Below are 18,828 nucleotides of genomic sequence, written 5' to 3' on the forward strand. Positions count from 1 at the left end.
TCTCCCCAGCATGGAGTTCAGTAATAAACACCAAGAACAAAAAGTAAAAGCAAGGAGCAGAAAGATACCTTCTATTTAAAATTTCATGATACCCAAGCGACACTAAATGATGAATAGTATAAAACTTAATTTGGGAGGGCTCCCTCCAACTGCAAGGAAGTGGCTACCTCTGGCAAGGGAAGGATAGAGAAAGACTAAAAGGGATATGGAGAGGTCCTCAATTCTATCAGCAACAACGCTGAAGCTTTTTAGTTGAAGCATGAAGAAAGGCACGCAAATCAGGACACATCAGCTCAAGTAATTTTCACACAGTGAGCAGAACCGTGCCACCAACTCCCGAATTTAAAAAACCCCAAACAGGGCCATCTGGGTGGCTCGGTCAGTGGAGTCTTGATTTCGGCTCAGGTCATGATCTCACGGTGTGTGGGTTTGAGCCCCGCGATGGGCTCTGTGCTGACAGCTCAGAAACTGGAGCCTGCTTCGGATTCTGTGTCTCCCTCTCTCTGTCCCTCCCCACTCGCGCTCTCTCTCTGTCTCTCTAAATAAATAAATAAACATAAAAAAAAACCCAAACTCAGAACATGCCCATGCCCAGATCCCCCCCCCCACCCCGGAACCCCTTTGTACCCTCTCCCAGTCATGTCCCCTCTCTCCTGAGTTCTAATGTTATCAATCCGACCAGTTTTTGAATTTCAGATAAATGGATTCACACTGGCTGCTTTCTCTTACGGCTTGTCTTGTTCTTATGCACAACATTCTGTGCATGAGATTCCTCCACGGTGCTGTGCGTGGCGACGGCTTATTCATTCTCCTTGCCAAGTACTCGCCCGTGTATGAGAATACCCTGATACGTCTACTTATTGCAGTGCTGCTGGGCACATCCTTGTGTACGTCTTCTGGTGAACATGTCTGCATTTTAGGACTGGAGTTGCCGTGTTAGGCTGGAAAGTTTAATTCCGCAATAAGGCTGAGGGAAAAAAAGTTAAGACCCAGTCGGTCAGATGAACGGAAACATAAAGTATCTGGGCCTAGATGTGTTGGGACTGTGGGATTAACGAGAATACTATTTTTGGACACACACCTACCACCACGCAGGAGCGTCAGGCTGGTATGAGGAATGAGCTCACCCGCTGGTCCACTTCATCCCCACAACAGGGAGGCAGTGGACCCCGGGGGAGGAGCTTCTGCTTGGGAGCAGGAAGATCTGGGAGCCCACCCCTGCTGCAATACCTCCCAGCTGTGTGGCATGGGGCAAGTTGCTTGACCTCTCTGAACCTCAAGTCCCTCACTTATAAAATGAGAAGAGCCACCATGTCTGGGGTGATAGAGCTCAGAAGCATGTGAGTCAAGTGGCTGGCATGCAGCCAGCAGCTAGTAAGGGTCAACAGCTGTTGTATGCATGATGTGCATTTTTGTGAGGTCGGAATTCTGCATTTGTAGGTGAGGAAACTGGGATTTACAAAAGGGAAAGGGAGCATTTGTGGAAAGCTGGATGATTTGCCCGTGCCCTCTCCTGCCAACCATCTAAGGAGCCATTCTCTCAGTGTTGTGGACGAGGAAACTAAGGCCCAGACATCACGTAACTTGCCCGGGTTACACTGCTGGCAAAGACAGAGGCTGAAGTTCAACCCAAGGCCGCCTCACACCAGCCCAATCTGAAGCCAGCTCCAGGCTCTGAGCTGTGAGCACAGAGCCCGACGCAGGGCTTGAACCCACGAACCGAACCGTGAGATCATGACCTGAGCCGAGGTCAGCTGCTTAACCGACTGAGCCACCCAGGCGCCCCCAAGGGCTACTCTTTTGAACCTTTTCTCAGAGCTCTTGTACCAGAAGGAAAAGCTTTGAACTGGCTGCTTTGATTTCACGGTGTTAATTCTGTACCTTTTTCTGGTGAGGCCTCGCCTTCCTCACCAAAATGCCCTTCAGGGGAGGATAAGACAGGATCTTTGCCTCTCTCGTGTCCCTAATGTGACTCACAGAGTGCTGGAAACTGAGTTGGCCTGGAGATGACCAGTAACCTGAAATGAAAGCCAAAACAACCCAGGGAACTCTATTGGGGCAAGGGAGCCCGTGTGGGAGGTACGGAGGGCTGCTGCAGAAAGCCATGTGAAAAGGACTTGTTGGGGCTGAGAGCCAGAAAAGAGGTGGAGAAGCCCACCCCACCTCCCCTCTGCAAAAATCCCTTCTTTTCCACTGAAAGTCCTGAGATGTCACCCCACCCCAAGCCTCTGCAAAAATGATGGGAAGGAGGCCTGAGGGGCACGGCCACTGCCCAGCTGGGCTTACACGAGGGCCTGCCAGCCCCAGGCCTGGCCCAGACCTGTCCACCCACCCTGACTCCCACCAGAGCTGACTCCCCATGGAAGATAAATTGGATCACGTTATCAAGAGCTTCCTTCCTCCGCAACCGCACTCCTCCTCAGGTAAGACCCCAGCAGTACTGCTCTAGAAGCCTCCGTGAGGTTCTTCCCTGTCCTCATGGAAGCGGCTCCGGTTGGAATCCTGCTTCACCACTTACCAGCTCTATAAGCCTGGGCAGATGACTTCATCTTTCCGTGCCTCAGCTTTCTCCTCTGTAAAATGGGCATGACGGCACTATCCACCTCATCAGGTTATTGAGAAGATGACACGTGTCTTCTGCCTGGCCTGTGGCAGGACTCGAACATTTGCTGTGGTTATTGCTACTGCCATGGCTGCGCTGAGAAGGACACCGTGGCGCCCATATGAATGACCCTTAGAACACTCCTTCCAACAATCTCACACCTAGATACCCGGATGGTTCCAGCTGGACCTAAATATGCCCATCACGCCCACACAGCAAGGCAAATACATAGGATTCTGGACCTGGACAGGCACCACTAACTTACAACTACTTCTGACTATTTGTACCCAACAGAAGAGGGATGGAATAATTGATGAACAACCCAAAAGGGAGCCTCCTCTCCTGACATCCTTTTCTTCCAAGCCCCATTGGAAAGACTTTCTCCTCCGAGAAATCCTTCTCTCCCCAGGCCACAGGACTGACTCACCCTGAGGACCCCCAGCTCACATTCCACAGGGGCCTCAATGTGCCTGCCCTATCTCCACCTGCCTCCTGTGATTTGTACCAGGAGAGCCTTCAAGAACCACCGTCTTCCTGCCCTCCTCCCGCAGCAAGGCCCTCCCTCCCTTGCTCACGGGCACTCCTTGAAGATCTCTGGGGGCGTCCTTCACCTCTCCCCACGCGCAACACGGAGACAGACAGGAGATGTTTGGGGGGTGGAAGATTTATTCAGATTTCCACGGGTCTCTGAGCAGAGCGGCTGCTACCAGCAAACCCTTCTGCGTTGGAATTTGGGCCTTTCCCCATCTGGACTCCCCCCACCCCATCCCTGCCCCCACCGAAACCCAACAGACGCCACTGCCTCCACCACTCTCTCTCCAGCCCCCCACCCCACCCTTCCAGCCCCCCAGGCAAAGGCTCTGCGCTGAGCTTTGTTTGTAATCTAATTTGCCCGGATAACTGCCTCGACTTTGCACCTCGCTTCTCCCGCGTGTATCCGGCTTTGGGCCCCTTCTTCACCGGTTCGCAGAGCACTTTCTGGGAAATTCCCCTTCCGGAAAGGGAGTCAGCGCTGGCCGGGGGTGAGCGTTACAAAGCCCAGAAGGAGCCTCCTCGCCTCCCCCACCCCCGGGTCAGAAAGCTCACCTCCAGCCCCCACGCAGTGGCGAGCAGGGGGGAGGCCAGGAAGAACCCGGGCCGATACCGGCCCCGGGCTCCGAGCCCCGGGCCACTCCCCGCGCCGAGCGCAGCCCGCTGGGAACCAATGAACCGTGTGGGAGCAGGGCTCGGCCGTACCTCCAGACTCCAGGGAAAAGCTGGGGTTTGCCAAGCGCGCCACAGGATTCGAGAGGGCAGAGAGGATCCCTAGGGTCTCTCCACCTCCCGGCTTTCTCAGGTCCGCAGTCCCGTGTCTTCTCCCCAAGTCCCCACTTTCCTTCCCCTAAAGTTCGCTCCACGTGGTGTTCTCTCGCCCCGCCGGGCGGCCTGGCCGGGTGAAAGCGGCTGCACCTGCTTTAGGCGAATTATGGTAGCGCTAGAAGTTGGTCTCCCCTCCCTCCGCCGCTCGCTCGCTCCCTCCTCCTCGGCTCTCCGCGCGCTCCCTCCTTCCCCCTCCACCCCGCGTCCCCCGCCCCCTCCCGCCCCGCCCGCGCGCCGCCCGCTCGCAGCCACTCGCAGCCCGGGCTCAGTCGCAGCCCCTCGGAGTCCAGAGCCGGCCGCCCCTGCGGACCGGACAGCGCGGCCGGAGCCCGGGACGGAGCCCCCAGCCCGCGAGGAGGGCGCGGCGCAGGCGGCGGCGGCGCGGCGGGGAGGAGCCCGGGCCGGAACCAGGGCTGGGCCGGGGGCGGGGACGCCGGGGTCCCGGAGCCCCGGAGCCGGAGCGAGCGAACGAGCGTCGCGGGAGGACCGGGAAGGAGGAGCACCGCCGGAGCGAGCCGAGCTGCCCACAAAGTGCGATGCCCCGGCGGGGCTAAGGCGCGCGGCGGCCGGCGCGGCGCGGCGCGGAGGGAGGACGCCCGGGAGCTGCGCGGCGCCGGGCGGCGCGGAGGGGCAGCCCCAGCGGGCGGCGGCGGGCCCGGGCTGCGACCCGAGCGAGCCCCATGCCCCGCGCGGGCTGACGGGCCGGAGCCCGCACGGAGCGGCCGGGCCGGACAGGTAGGTGGCGGGCCGAGCCCGGGGACGCGGGTGGGGGCTGGGCCGGCGACCAGACCAACTCCCTAGCTCGCGCACTCTCTCCCCGCTCACTGGCTCACTTTGTGTTTGCAAACTGCCCGCCGGAGACGCGCCGGGCGCCGGGAGGAGCCGGGCCCAGGCCGGCGCACTTTGTTCCAGCCGGGGCCGGCTGCGGCGCCCTGATCCCGCGCCGCCACCACACCCCGCCCCCGGCCCGGGCCCCCGCGGCCCAGAGCCGCCTTGGGAACAGGTGGGGGCTGCTGCGCGGCGGCGGGAGGTGGGGGCAGCCGGAGGTCGGCTGGGGCGGGGGTGCTGGCTGGAAAGGCTACTGAGGCCCGCCCTTCCCCCCCAGAATCTGGGCCCCGCCCCCTCCCGGCCTGGCCGCTGAGAGTGGGGTGTAAGGGGGCGCGACCCCCCCCCCCCCCGGTCCCCCGCCCGAGTCAAACAAAGAGTACTTCCCGGCCCGGACTTTCCAGAGCTGGGGAGGGAAGTGGTAGCGCCAGCTCCCCCAACCCCAGTCTGTCCAGCACTCCCCGAGACGCGCCGGAGGCAGATGGGGGGGGGGGGGGGAACCTCGGTGGCACCCGCCGCGTCGCCTCGAGTGAGAGGCAGACTTGTTTTTCTTGGGGTCGCACCTTGGAGGCTCCGGGGCCAGTCAACCCCTTTCCTCCATCGCTCGGTCAGCTCGGAGATTGAGCGGAAAACTTCTTGGGGACTTGAGAACGTCTGGAAACGGCCCCCGTGATTTTGTGCGCCTGTGCTGGAGGGCGGGGGACGGACCCGGCAGATACCTTTATTCACCGCATTTAGGGAGAAGCACCCCCACCCCCCCTCCACCTCACCATGGTGGGGAGAAAGGGAGGATGGCAGCAGGGTTCTTTCCAGGGAAGAGGGTTCCCAAGTGACCAAGCCCAAGCGGGACGACCCCCCCGCCCCCACGGACGCCTCTCTTTGACCGGCGGTCACCCCGTGGCGCTCAGGCCTCGCGCTCCCCATCAACGCCAAACAAACTAACTTGGAGCTGAGCCCGGGCAAAGCCTGTGGCGCTAGAATGCGGGGCTCCCTGAGCGACCCGGGGTCCCGGCCTCCCCGGCAAAGAACGGTGTGATTTCGCGGGACGCGGATTCTGAGACAGAGGCCCTAACAGCTGCGGATTCCTTCTCTACAATTGGGACACCTCGTGAACACGTCCGCGTCTCACCCAGACTATCTAGGTTGGGGGAAGATGATATGGGCATGCGGCCCCCCTGAGCCTGCAGAGCGACCGGCTCATCCCTTTTGCACCCCCGCTTCTCTTGCCAACCCCCGCCTGGTGGATTTCCTCCCTCACTGGGCGCCTGGGGTTTAAGGCGTCTGGAGATCACCGCGTGCCTCGCACCCTAGCACCGGGTCTCCCTGCGGATTGGCCGCGGAGGCTGGAGCAGGGGTTCAGGTGGGGACCTGAAAGAGCAAACCGGAGTATGAAGCTGTCACGCAGTGGGGGGGGGGGGGGGTGTTCCTGAGAAAGCCCAGGAGCGTTTTGGCCAATGCGGGTTTTTACTTGAACTTCAAAATCTTTATCCCCCGGCTTAAAGCACCACCTGGATTGTCCCAGGGTGAGCTGTGTTGCGTCTGGGATTAAGGCCCCAGGAGTGAAGCTTGAGGGGCAGCTTGGGGTTGGAGCCAGAGACTGGCCAGGGTGCGCCATCTCCCACCAGGAAGAAGGGGCAGCCGGCCGTCTATATGGCGTGTAGCTGCTAGAGGGTTTGACCAGTCCCACCGGGCAAACGGAGTGGGTAACCCAGGCTTGAACCCAGAAACTCACTTTCAGCAGAGAACTGGGACTGAACGCTTCCATGCTGAGCATTTCAAGCCCCTGAGTCTCCTGGTGAGCTAGCGGGTGGTCGCAGGGGCCGGAAGGCAGGGATGGCAGTGTCTCCAATGCCCCCCACAGAGAGACACTGGCTTCAGACAGCCCCTATCCCAGACAAGCCTCGCATGCTACCCCCGCAGAAAATTGCTTTGGGGATGGGGGAGGTCTGCAGGCTGGCTTTGTTTTGTTTTAAACTTAAGAAACTTTGTCTTGCCGGGGGTTCTGGGGCTCTTTGTCACCTGGCAGGCTGGAGGGAGGGTCCCGAGACTGTTGTAGGAACCTGGACAGCTTGCTTGCTCTGGCTACCTTAGATCTGAGCCTCTCAAAAGCAGGGATGTGCCCTGGCGGTGGGGGAGGGGGGGTGCGGATTCCCTATGGGGTGTTAGCCACTCTTGTCAACAGGGCAAGGTAGCATGGGGAGGAAGCGATGCTGTGGGTGCCCTGTCCCCCAGACATACTCAGGACCCCAATAGGATCTGAATCTCCTCCCAGACTGTCCGGCCACTACCTTACCCTGGTCCCAGCCTTAGCACTAAGTTAGGGGAGACCACAGGAACCTTCTCCTTTGGCACTAAGCCGTTGGGTCTCTGGGTGGGGTTTTCTATCCTTCTTCCAATCCTGGGCAGGTTTCCCAGGACTTACAGAATTGGGGAACCACTGAGTCCTGGGGAGAGAAAGGTCTGACACCAGTGCTGGGGTATGCCAGGGGTAGGGGCAGGTTGGGCTCAACTTGTGACAGCCCCTGTCCCTTTGTGGGGGTGCCCTTCTCACACCTACACACCAACACCCCCGCCCCCTTTCCTCCGCCTTTGGCCAGAAACTTCCTTTCTGGCTGCCGGCAGGTAGGTCCCTTCTTGCCAGGAATGTGCATATCCTGCTGGGCCCCTACTCCAAACACACCTCTTCCTTAGGGGGAAGAAAGCCCGGAGGACGTGGGGGTGGGGGGCTTCCTTCGATGCAGTAATACCCTAAGTGTTTGCTGAGCCCCCCTACTCTGTCCGGCAGGTCCCAGGCTGGGCACTAGAGTGCCGAAGCCGTGAAGGCTGGGGTCTGCTCTCTGATCCTCATATTGTCAGGGTAGGAGAGACAGGTAAGGTATCACATCAGGGGGAGGAGAGCGGGAGCAGGGTGTCTGTTTCAGAGGAGAGGTGTGAGACGTGAGGGGAAGGAGGGGTCATTTCCTCAAGAAGACGTCCCTGCTCCGCCGGCCGGCCGGGTCTGGCAGTGGCTGCACCCGCCTTTCCTACATCCTAACCCTTCACTACACCACCCCACCGCCTTGGTGGTTTGCTTGTCTCTCCCGCTGAAATCCAGGCCCCTCCACGCCTATCCTGAGCACCGCGTCTTTACTTTCCTACTAGCCTAAATTGTGCAAAATACTAATTTCTTCTACCCAAGGAGCTCCACGCCATGTCCCTTCATGATCTTAGAACTCTCCCAGCTTCCCTAGACCAAGGCCAGGCAGATGCCACTTTTGACAGGATTCCATTGGCTGAAATGGTTTCCTTGGACTTGGTTTCCAGAACTCTGGATCCCAGGGCAAGGAACTCAGGGCCTGCCCAGGGCAGACCATGGGTCAGAGTGGAAAAGGCTTTGGAACTGGCCAGCAGTGACGGGACTCTGGGGAACTCAATTAAGCTCTTGGAACCTCAGTTTGCTTATGTGTAAAGTGGGTCAATAATATCCACCTTAGAGGATCCTTTTGGGAGTCGAACGGGAGAGTGTATGTAAAATCTGTACCACGGTGCCTGGCACATGGTAGCGCTGACCAACGGTGACTTTTATCATTAGATTCCCAGCACCGCCAGCCTGCACAGTGGACAGCATGTTGGAAATGCTTGAGTTTTAACCTCCATCTCATGGGCTGGGAAAATGAAGCTCAGAGAGAAGAAGCAACTTGTCTGATGTTCCACAGCGAATAAAATATGGGGCTCCCAACTCCTGGTGCAGCCAGTACGGCTTAGGGCTCTGCCGTGGGGAAGGGAGAAAGGAGGGGATGCGGAGGGCCTGTCAACTCCCCCCTCACTCCTTTACAAACTCAGGCCTGGGCCGCCCCTCTCCCCTCCGGTGACAAGGCTATGTTCTCTTCTCCTGCCTTCCCTTTAAGCGGGGAGGGTCTAGGTTCAGAATCTGGCATTTCCCACCCACACACAACCCTGGAACAGTCCAGTCATACATTACCCCCCACCCCCCACCATGCCCTTTTAAGGTGCTCATAGAGACAAATAAGAAACGGGAGGGAGAATTCCCCCGGGGTGTAGAGGAGGAAAAAATGGCTGGCACCATCTCTCTCCAAAAAGGGAGACTTCTGGGGCTTGGAACCCTAGCCTACACAGTCTTCTGGAAGTTTGGCCACCCATCGGAGATCAATTTGGGACCTACTATGGATGGATCATCTCAAAGAAGCAAAAAGAAACTTCAACTTAAAGCTTCTGGCTTTTTGCACTGCCTTACTGGATTGTCCGTGGGAACGCATACCTTCTTTACCCATTGCCAGTCCCACCTTGCCAGGATCACAGCAGGAAGGAACCCTGTGACTCCAAACCTTGTGGCTGCCGATGCAGTGGTCTGGGCAGGTCCCTCAGGAGTCTGAGCTCGGGGCATGCCTGCCTGAGCTAGAAATCTAGAGCTCCCAGCACAGAAAGTGCACATGTAGACAGGGCCACGGGATGTTGGGCTGTGAGACCAAGCGTCCTGTGCCTTGAGGGGGCCATCCAGGCCTGGGTCTCGTGGAGGCCTTCCTTCCCTCGATCCTTGTCCCAAATCTCCTTTCCGGGCCTTTGCCAGGCTGTCCCTCAGTCCAGGGCCTCCCAGCACCTTCTCCCCACCCTGACCAGAACCATGCAGCCTGGGCCCAGAATCTCAGTAGCTCTGCTGACCTCACCGGTCATCCTGTGCCCATCCTCTGCCCAGCTGGAGCCTCTAGAGCTGGGACCTGAGGGCCATTGGGCTCACTGGTGGTACTGGACACAGGTAAATAATGTTTTCTCTCCCACTCAGAACTGATTCCGATGGCACCTGACCTGGGCTGCCGGGCAAATGGGGGAGAGACGGTGGGTTTTCCTCAGACAGTAAGAGTGGAGTGGGTAGAATAGCGACCCTCTGGCATTTGTTCAAGGTAGGTGGAAGTTACCTAGAATTCTCACTGACAGCAAAGGAGGGACAAATGATGGTGACTAGAAGGCAGGTGACTCAGGGAGTCCTGGTCTCCACTCCACAAACATCGTGGAGCACTTACCGTGTGCAGTGGCAAGCAAGAGGGTCGAGGGGAAGAGGTGACTCGGTCCGTGGCAACTTGGAAAATCAGAAATGGAGCAGGTGCCCCAGGGCTGATCTTGCAGATAGGGACTGTTGTGCTCTGGTCCTGATGCCCCGCAGGGGCGGCCAGCTGCCTGCGTTGGCCTGGGAGAGCCCTCAGGAGGGCTGCACTGTGTGAAGGGGAACTGGAGTGGGGGTGGGTGGGAGAGGGGGGCTCCCATTCTTATTTCCTCAACCCAGTGAGCTCCCTCCCATTGGGTCCCCCAGCTCTGGAGCCCACCCTTCCGGGAGACCGAGGCTGAAAGAAAGTGGTCCAAAAAAAAGGGTAGCAGTGTACTTCCTCCTTTCCTTCAAAAGTGCCCTGGGCAGATGTGCATCCGCACCCTGCAAGGAAGGGCGTGCGCAAATCTGGGGAGAGATTTGGGGGAGAGATTGAATGGCAGGATTTGTGGGACACCCAGGGAGTGGCTGCAGCTGTAAGCACTTAGGGAGCAAAGCCGGAGCGCTGGAGAAGATCCCTATCTTCTCAAGGCTTCCACACCACTGGATCGGAGCAGGAGGCGCTTGGGAAGGTCGGGTCTTGTTAAGGATGTAGAGTTGGTCCTCTTGGGAGAATCCCTCCTTTAGGAAGCCTCCGGGATATCCGCCCCACCCCCCACAACCCCTGAGAGCCAGGGCTACTGGTCTCCCCTCCCCAGCTCAGCACGCTTGCTTTGGGTTGCTTGCCTCCCCAGCCTTTTCCTGAGCTTCTGCGAGTGCATCAGTGCAAGTTGCAGGAAGCTCCTTAATCTCTTAGACCTGAGCTCGGGGATGCAGCACGGAGAAAGAGCCTGGGGCACGGGGCCCACTCCGCCCAGGGCCTGGGGGCCTAGGGAACGTTGGAAGGGGGGCTGCTTGTCTTTTAGCCACTGGGAGGGCGGCCTGTGCCCGTGTGCTGCACTCTACTCTCTTGGCGATGACTTCGCAGGTCTGGGTGGTAAACAAGGTCTGGATTCACCAGTCGTCACACTGCTACCAGCTTCCTAATTCCCTCTAAGACCTTAGGCATGGCCAACTTCTCTCTGGGCCTCGGCTTTCCTAACTGCACAGAGGACGAGGGATCACCCGTGGGCTCCTCTCCCGGGCCTCTGCAGGCCGAAACTGCGGGTTGGGCATCGGGCAGAGAAGAGACTGGAAGGTCTCAGTGCACTCCCCCTTTGTTCCCGCGCCCGGAGCCTACTGCCTCTGCCACTCTTTCCCAAAAGGGGCGCTGTGGAACATGGGGCAGGCCACCCGAGGCCCAGTCAGGTCTCCTCCTTCCCAATTAGGCAGCGGAGCCTGATTAAAAGGGGGTGCTGTCTGCCCCCCCTCCTGCCCGATCTCCATCGACGAGATTTCCCTTCATCAGAATCTCACATCCTCCAGAAATTAATTTGATGCCTCTTGTTATCAATTAATTGAATCTCGTTGGGAGAGAGAGCTCAGCAAGGCAGGCTGCAGCTTGGCCCTTGTATGCCGCCGTTCTGCCCTCCCCCTCACATCAGGACAGCCTCTCCCCCCCCTCCATTTCTCTGTTTCTGCCTTGCTTTTATTCCACTTATTTTCTAAAACCACCGCTGGGAATCCTTTTGCCCAGTTTGGCTTGGATGGTACCCATGGACTGGACACTCCCTGGGCTTCACCCTTTCTGAGCTGGGGAGGGGGATAGGTCCTCTCTCCTGGGCCCTGTTCCGCCCCTCCTTAAATCAACAAAACCTCACCCTTTGGGAATTTGGCCCTGACCCTGACCCTGACCCTGTGCACTCCAGGGGCTGCTGGTGAGAAACTTGGAGAGGAGGACTGGGGGAGGGAGAACTAGGGACAGACTCCAAGGAGCTTCTCCCACTAGACACCCACACCCTAGATGGGGGAGGGGACACTGGAGGACCAGGCTAGGGACATGTCAGCCATCAGGATTTTGTTCATTCATCTTTTTTTAGAAGAGGCAGTTAGGAGCTATTGCCCCTGCTAGAGCCGATCACTGTAGGGGGCGAGGGCACAGATGTGTGCTACCTCCTGGCTGCCCAAGAGCTGAGGCAGGCATCTGAAGGAACAAGAAGGTAAATGGAAGATGAAAGAGGAAGGTTCTAGAAGACATCCCTATCTGGGAGGGGGCTGTGGCAGGTACAGGGTACAACTAAGTGGTCACCAGACCCTGACCGAGGAGCCGGGCCTTGCCATTTCACATACTTTCTTGTTCTGATCCTCATAACACCCCTGAGAGATCCTCTAGGCAGTGATACGCGTTACTCTGAATTGGCGAGCGAGGGACCCGGGGGTAGAGTGGAAATGTAACTTGCCCAGGGCCACATAGTTACCTGGAACCTGCCTCTCTGGAATGCTGGCCACAAGGGCCGAGGTCGCAAATTGACTAACTTTACCCCCTATGAGTTTTTTGTTGGCCCACACAAAGTTTATTACAACGGCACGTTTCACGTAAATATCCCCACTTTAGCCTCTTTTGAGAAACCAGAACCCTGTCAACAGTCAGCCTGCATCTCTGGGTGTGGTAAAGACAGACTGGGATTGAGTGCCCTGCACTTCTCACATGCCCTCCTAGGTGACCAGCCTTGCCCCTGAGGGCATTTTGGTTAGTAGCTCTGTCTTGGAGATTTCACCTGTCTTCAGTATTCTTCCAGGAAGAGCTGGGGGAAGGGGGGTGGTCTCCGAGACTCTGCAAGCTCTCTACTAGAGCTCAGAGAAGACCTTTAAGGACACCCTGACCCCAATCGAATTCCCACATACCTGTTAAAAACGGATGGTGGGGGACAATTGTCCTGTTTTCTACCATGGCGGGAATTATGGGGTCTTGTGTCTCCAGGAGCCTGTTTGAAGCTAAAACCAGCCCATCCCTGCCCAGGTGAGCCTGTCTGTGAAAGTCATCATCACCCTTTTCCCTGTCCCCCAAACTTATTTACTTTTTGTTGGGGAGAGGGGAGACTCTCTTCCAAGAATGGAATCTCAGGTGGGGACTAGAGAAGAACTAGGCATAAGTCACCTTTCTGGAACTCATTTGGAACAGGGAAAGAGGTGAGGAAGGATGCCGAATCTTATGTATTCGGATGTGGCTGTGTTTTAGATGCCCCTTGAGTTGGTACCCAAGATCCCTGTAAATGCCACACCTAAATATCGTGAGGGGAGACAGAGAGAGGGCCCAGGGCCTGTCAGGGACAGGTTAGGCCTAAAGCAGTCAAGGCCCCAGGAAGGGCCAGACCAGTGATCTGTCCCAGGCTGGCCAGAGCCCCTCCTTTGCTCACGGGAGCCCCCTGGTGCCAAGGGCACTACCAGAACCAGGCTCCAGATGGCCACTCAGGCCCTGGATGAGTCGCCCCCACCCCTTAACCAGCAGGCCCCCCCACGTAAGACGTCACTATTTAATTAGCCATCTCTGATTAACCAAACTTGGCATTCGGCTTCTCTTGCCCTCATCTTTCCCAGCTCCGAATCAATGGCTTTGATATGCTAATTAGGGAGTAATTTAATTTCAAAAGGCCGCAATTAACAAGGGTGTTGTGGACATGCTGTAGTTAAGCGGAGTAATCTAATTTGCATTAGTAACAAGCAGGGACTAATTAGAAGCTTAATTAGACACTTAGATGGCTCTTATGTTTACTTTCTTAATGAGATGGAGTGGGATCTTTGGTTCTCTTTCTTTTTCTTTCTTCCTTTTTTTTTTTTTTCCATTGTTAATTCTTCCTCTTGGTCTGGTTGTAGAAAGGAGTGTTGAGGGAGGCCACCTTGCTAGGGCCTGGTGGAAGCATTTTAGGGCCAGAGCCAGGGGAGAAAGTCCACTGTGCAGGGGTGGGTGGGTGGCAATGGTGAGGAAAGGTTCAGATCCCAGGGAGATTGCAGAGTGACTGCCCCAAGCGAGGCTTGCGGCTTCTGAGGTGGGAGTCAGGAGAAGAGCACTGGTTTGGGAGTCAGAAGAGCTGTAGGGTTTCAGTTTGGCTCAGACTTCTAGCAGCCAGGTGACCTCGTCAAGTCACTAGGCATCTTCAAAGAGTGGTTCCTTCGTCTATCAAATGCATGCCAGATTGTATGAAGACGGGAGATGACAGGGGTGTGGGAAAGGGCTTCCAAGGACTCTGCGAGTGGAATGGTTGTTATTAAAATAAAATAGAGTCACAAATTGTGTGCCCAGTCTTCACTTCCTTGTGACTCAGCTTAGAAGTCACCTCCCACCTGAGGAGCCTTCCCAGAGTAGGCTTCCCTGGAGCATTCCCTCCAGGCACCCATAGCCAGCCCCCCCCCCCCCCCCCCCCCCGTGTCAATTTAACATAACATTTGTAAAGTTGTGTGTTGTATAGAGCAGAGGTTCTCAACCCTGGCTGCAGTTGAAGTTTAGAATACTTGGAAAAGATTTTAAAATTATCCACGCCTGGGTCCCACACCCCAGAGTCCAATTTAATTGATCCAGGGTGGAGCCTAGGTACTGTTTTTGTTTTGTTGTTGTTGTTTTAACACCCTGTTTGCCTGCATGTCTCCCTTTCTCCTCCACCAACTGGTAAGCCCCCCAAAAGCAAGGGCTGTGCTTTCTTCCCTCCATATGCCCAGACCCCCCTGTGTTCAGAGGGCCTCCAGCCAGCTGTACCCTGTCAACTCACCCAGACTTGACAGTGTTGCGTTTTGAGAACTTTATACAGGATCTGAGAGTCTTCTGGAGACAGACCTGAGGAAAATGGAGGGAAAATGCTGAAAAGGTGAGGGGCTTATAAGTCCTCCAGGATATGGGTGCATTGCTGAAGGGAGGATAAAATTGGTACCAAGTTTTTGGACATCAAGTGGGGAACAAATGCATTAACAGCCTTAAAAAGAGGCAGTTCTACCTAAACATATATCGTAAACAAATAGTTAGAAATGTAGAGTATTCCGTTCACAGAAGGGTGTTTATTGCAGAGTCATAGTAAAAAAAAAAAAAAAAAAAAAAAAAAAAATTGGTAACGGTCTAGATATCCAACTCTGGGCGATTCGCGAACTAAGTTCTGGAACACACAGCCCATTCGAGCAACTATGTGGCCACTAAAAACTGTTGCTTAAAATATTTGATGTCATGTGGAAATGGTTATGATAGTAAGTGGTGAGTGGAAAAATAGGAAAATTCAAACCATGTACAGATTATGACCCCAATTTCACTTTTTAAATGTTTATATGCCAAAGAGGGTGAACACCAAGAGAAGGGGTAGATCCCAACAGGCCAGCTCCCTGGGTGGCAGAATTATGGGTACGACTTTTTTTTCTTTGTACTTTTTTTTCCCCCTCTTCAAAATTTTCTACCAAAGTGTCTGTTACTTTTACGATTGGGAAATAAAGTTATTTGAAACTCGGAGAACTTGGAACAGCCCAGGATGGCGGCTCACCTTCCACATCACAGAGGCTCGTTGCCGCCTTTTAGAGAGGCATGTCCTCACCCTGCCACCTGCACAAAACTCCTCGGGCCCTGAAGTTTTGTGCTGAGAGGTCTTGAATGGTCGCTAACATTGGGGCAGGTGGCTGCTAGTGTGTCATTTAGGGAGAGTCGCGAAGTACAGGCAGGACATGGGCTTGGAGAGGGATTAAGCTTTTTCTGGAACCCAGGAGAGCCCCTATCTTCTTGGGGGGAATTGGTTTAGTCATAAAGCCAGGTAGTGACGGGACTCACATCATTCTTCTCTGGTTTGGGGACCCATTTTGGAACTATAGAGACATTCTCATCCATGGGCCCTACCTCACTTTCCTCAAATGCTGAACCAAGAGCTGTGGTAAGGGGATGGGCTCATAATCCATAGCCCACTCAGAGTTGAGTTGTAGCAGGTCCTTCTGGGCCCCCATAATTATACTAACTACCCTTCTCTGAATGCCTTCTTCCTGCAGTGTATTTTATTTCATATCACAGCAACCCTGAAAGGAAGGCTTATTGGTATTAGCCCCAAATCAGGAAACCAAGGCCCAGACTGGTGACCTCACTGCTCAGTGCTCTCATTACAAAGATATAAGAGACCAGAAAAGGGCCAGCAGGTAGGATGGCAAATGAGTGGCTAGCAAAGGAGGGCCAAGGCCAAAGGTGGCTCCTGCCTGAACGAACCCTCAGCTCTTCCGGTAGCCTGAGCCAGTAGGCCTTGGGGGCCTGAGCTGAATGAGGGAGGGGGATCCCGGGGCCTTTGGATGACAAATTGGGAAGCATCCTTCAGTTACTTGTAAGGTCAGTGCTTATTGCTCTGAAAAGCCCTCTGCTTTATGTCCCTGACACAAGTAAGATCTGATAGTAGGACAGCTAGAAAAAAAGGAAAAGAAAGAAGGAAATATAAGCTGTCTTCATGCTCTGTTCCCTGTGGTACCCACGTCTTTTTATGTAATCTAGCAGTATGTCCATTTCAAGGACTTGTAGCTCTGGAGAAGTCTGAAACTGGCAACCTCTCTTATAAAATAAGGGCCTTTGCATATGCTGTTTCCCCTGCATTCAGTGTACACTTCGCCTGGCCAACACCTACTCATCTCTCATTTCTGAGCATAAATGCCATTTCCTTAAAAAGAAGGCCTTCCTTGCGCCGCCCCCGCCCCGTTTAAATTAGATTCCCCTGTTTATTCCCTGTACTCAGCATTTGATAGAACCTACTTTATTTGAGCCTATCTATTTATTTGCGTCCTTATTTATCATCTGCCTCCCCTCAAGGGAACCATAAGGCCCAGCATAGAAGGTCTGCATACTCAGAGCGTGGCACGCTGTAGCCATTTACCTATATGTGGAACCAGTGAACGGATGGAGGGTCATTGCTGGTGAAATACGCCCCAGGCCATCCACCGGAAGAGAGAGAAGAAGAACTCCGTTCATGGCCAAAACTCTACTAGTGGCTAAATGTTCAAAATGACAAATGCCTGGGGCCCCTGGGTGGCCCAGTTGGTTAAGGGTCCAACTCTTGATTTTGGCTCAGGTCATGATCTCATGCTCTCTCTCAAAATAAATTTAAAAATTAAAAAAACAAAAGAAGGGGAAAAAAAAAAGACAAATGCTAGATTTACCTAGTATAAAGGGGTGCGGGGAGTAGGACCCCCGTTATTACAAGTTGCCCTCGGAGCATCTAGGACACTACGCTGGCCACTACTGTACCGGCTTGTTCACGATTTTTATTTTTTATTTTTTAAAAACTGTTTTTTAACATTTATTTATTTTTGAGAGAGCATGAGCAGGGGAGGGGAAGAGAGAGAGGGAGACACAGAATCTGAAGCAGGCTCCAGGCGCTGAGCTGTCAGCACAGAGCCCGACGTGGGGCTCGAACCCACAAACCATGAGATCATGACCTGAGCCGAAGTCAGGCGACTGAGCCACCCAGGCACCCCTTGTTCAAGATTTTTAAACCTGCAAAGGGCAGGGACCAAATTCCAGGTTCCTTCCTGAAAAATAGATCCTCACTGTTTGTCTTCTTTTTATTTATTTATTTTTTTAAGTAAGCTCTTTACCCATTGTGGGTCTCGAACTCACCACCCTGAGATCAAGAGTCACATGCTCCACCAACTGAGCCAGTCAGGTGCTGCCCTCATTGTCTGTCTTAAGCAGGCACTAAATCCCTATTGAATGAATAAATGGCCTTGGAGACGGATCATCTCATTTTGGCCACCAGGCAGCTCATAAACTAAAGTCAGTGGCCATCATCGGGGACACCTGTTGTCTTGGATGAGCAGCCTCAACATTTAAGTGGAAACTTTTTAGAAATGAAAATTCTCAGGCTGGGTCCCAATCTACTGAATCAGAAACTCTGGGCCTGTGGCCCAGTAATCTGTGTTCTAACAAGCCCACCTAGGTAATTCTGATGTATTCAAGTTTGAGATCCTCTGGCTTAAGGTTTTGGTCCATTCGTTCTCCCTTTCTACTACCCAGTGACATTGTATTTTAAGAAGCTTCATCCGCCTTTTATTGCAGTCTGCTTCCTGACCTTCCTTGGAAGCTGATAGGGGTGTACATTGTAAATAGCTGCATCTAGTCTAGTTTTCCCCGTTATACAGAGGAGAAAAGAGGGGAATGAACTTGGCCCAAGTCACACAGCAAGTTAGTGATACAGACCTGGGGCTAAGATGCCGGGTTTCCCAACTTCCAGTCTCAGGCTTTCAGCTGTCTCTCCGCCTAGGTTATGGGTTTGCGGAGCGCTGGAAACCGTGTGTACTTATTTCATCTCAAACCGCCACCATTGCTATGGGTACAGGTTACCTGTGGTCACGCCCCCACCGGTTTTGCTCGGATTAAAGCTAGGAGTGCCTCCTCGGGCTGTCCAGCTGCGCGCGCGCGTGCACGTGTGCGCTGGGGTCTGCCCCGCCCCCTTCCCTCCCTCCCTCCCTCGCGGGTAAACTCCGGGCATCCATCAGTCTGTTAATTGCACTAATTAGAGATCGCGGAGGTGTTAATTGGAAAACCCTGGTATTGTGCCTGTTTGGGGAAGAAAACGTCAATAAAAATTAATTGATGAGTTGGCAGGGCGGGCGGCGCGGGTTCACGGCGAGGCACAGGGTGTCGTGGCAAATGTTACCGCTCAGATTAAGCGATTGTTAATTAAAAAGCTACGGTAATTAATACTCCCTTCACCATATGTGCCCGCGGGAAAGGCACAAAGGTTTCTCCGCGTGTGGGGCTCCCCGTCCCTCTTCGTCTCACCCCAAAACACCCTAGTCCTTGGGTTCTCCTTTTAGCCACAAGGTGGGTAGAACTCCTCACTTCCGGCCTGGGAGGGGACAAGGCGGACCAGGAAAGTTACATGGAGGCCTCCCTTGTTAAGTGCCCCCTGGGGTTCTTCGAAGGGCCAGGAGCCTCAGGGGAAGTGGGAGCCCCCAGGGGCCCGCTGCCTCCCCCAGAGAGGAAGAGAAGGCTGCGGCTTTGACCCAGCTTCCTTCCTTCCTTCCTTCCGACAATGTCTGGGGGAGCTTCGGGGCTTGGCCCCAGGCCGAGGTGCCCGGGTTCCCCAAGGGGTTCCCTGAGAGAAAGGAGACAGGGAGCTGCCTAAGGGCGGGACTAGAGAACCAG

General features: G+C 55.0%; 1 protein-coding gene and 2 long non-coding RNA genes across 10 annotated transcripts in view; 1 reads left to right on the forward strand and 2 right to left on the reverse strand.

The window, feature by feature from the left end:
- Positions 1 to 632: 632 nt before the first annotated feature.
- Positions 633 to 3,413, reverse strand: LOC147580944 (uncharacterized). Its single transcript, XR_015250802.1, has 3 exons — positions 2,519 to 3,413; positions 1,882 to 2,018; positions 633 to 967 (listed from the first exon to the last, which is right to left on the reverse strand). It is a non-coding gene; the product is annotated as an uncharacterized LOC147580944 (long non-coding RNA).
- Positions 3,414 to 4,213: 800 nt separating this feature from the next.
- Positions 4,214 to 18,828, forward strand: part of FOXP4 (forkhead box P4) — a 50,795-nt gene continuing 36,180 nt past the window's right edge. For 2 of the 8 annotated variants that reach the window (XM_086706806.1, XM_086706807.1), the window contains exon 1: positions 4,214 to 4,696. The gene's annotated coding sequence lies outside the window, so the exon portion shown is untranslated. The remainder of the gene's footprint in view (positions 4,697 to 18,828) is intronic. The other 6 variants (XM_086706805.1, XM_086706810.1, XM_086706809.1 and 3 more) reach the window with 4 other exon arrangements.
- On the reverse strand, positions 13,491 to 14,521 carry LOC147580946 (uncharacterized). The gene is made up of 2 exons (XR_015251232.1): positions 14,447 to 14,521; positions 13,491 to 13,927 (listed from the first exon to the last, which is right to left on the reverse strand). It is a non-coding gene; the product is annotated as an uncharacterized LOC147580946 (long non-coding RNA).

This window comes from Puma concolor, chromosome B2, assembly GCF_028749965.1.
Source record: "Puma concolor isolate L17-30 chromosome B2, mPumCon1.1.hap2, whole genome shotgun sequence".
Lineage (NCBI taxonomy): Eukaryota > Metazoa > Chordata > Mammalia > Carnivora > Felidae > Puma > Puma concolor.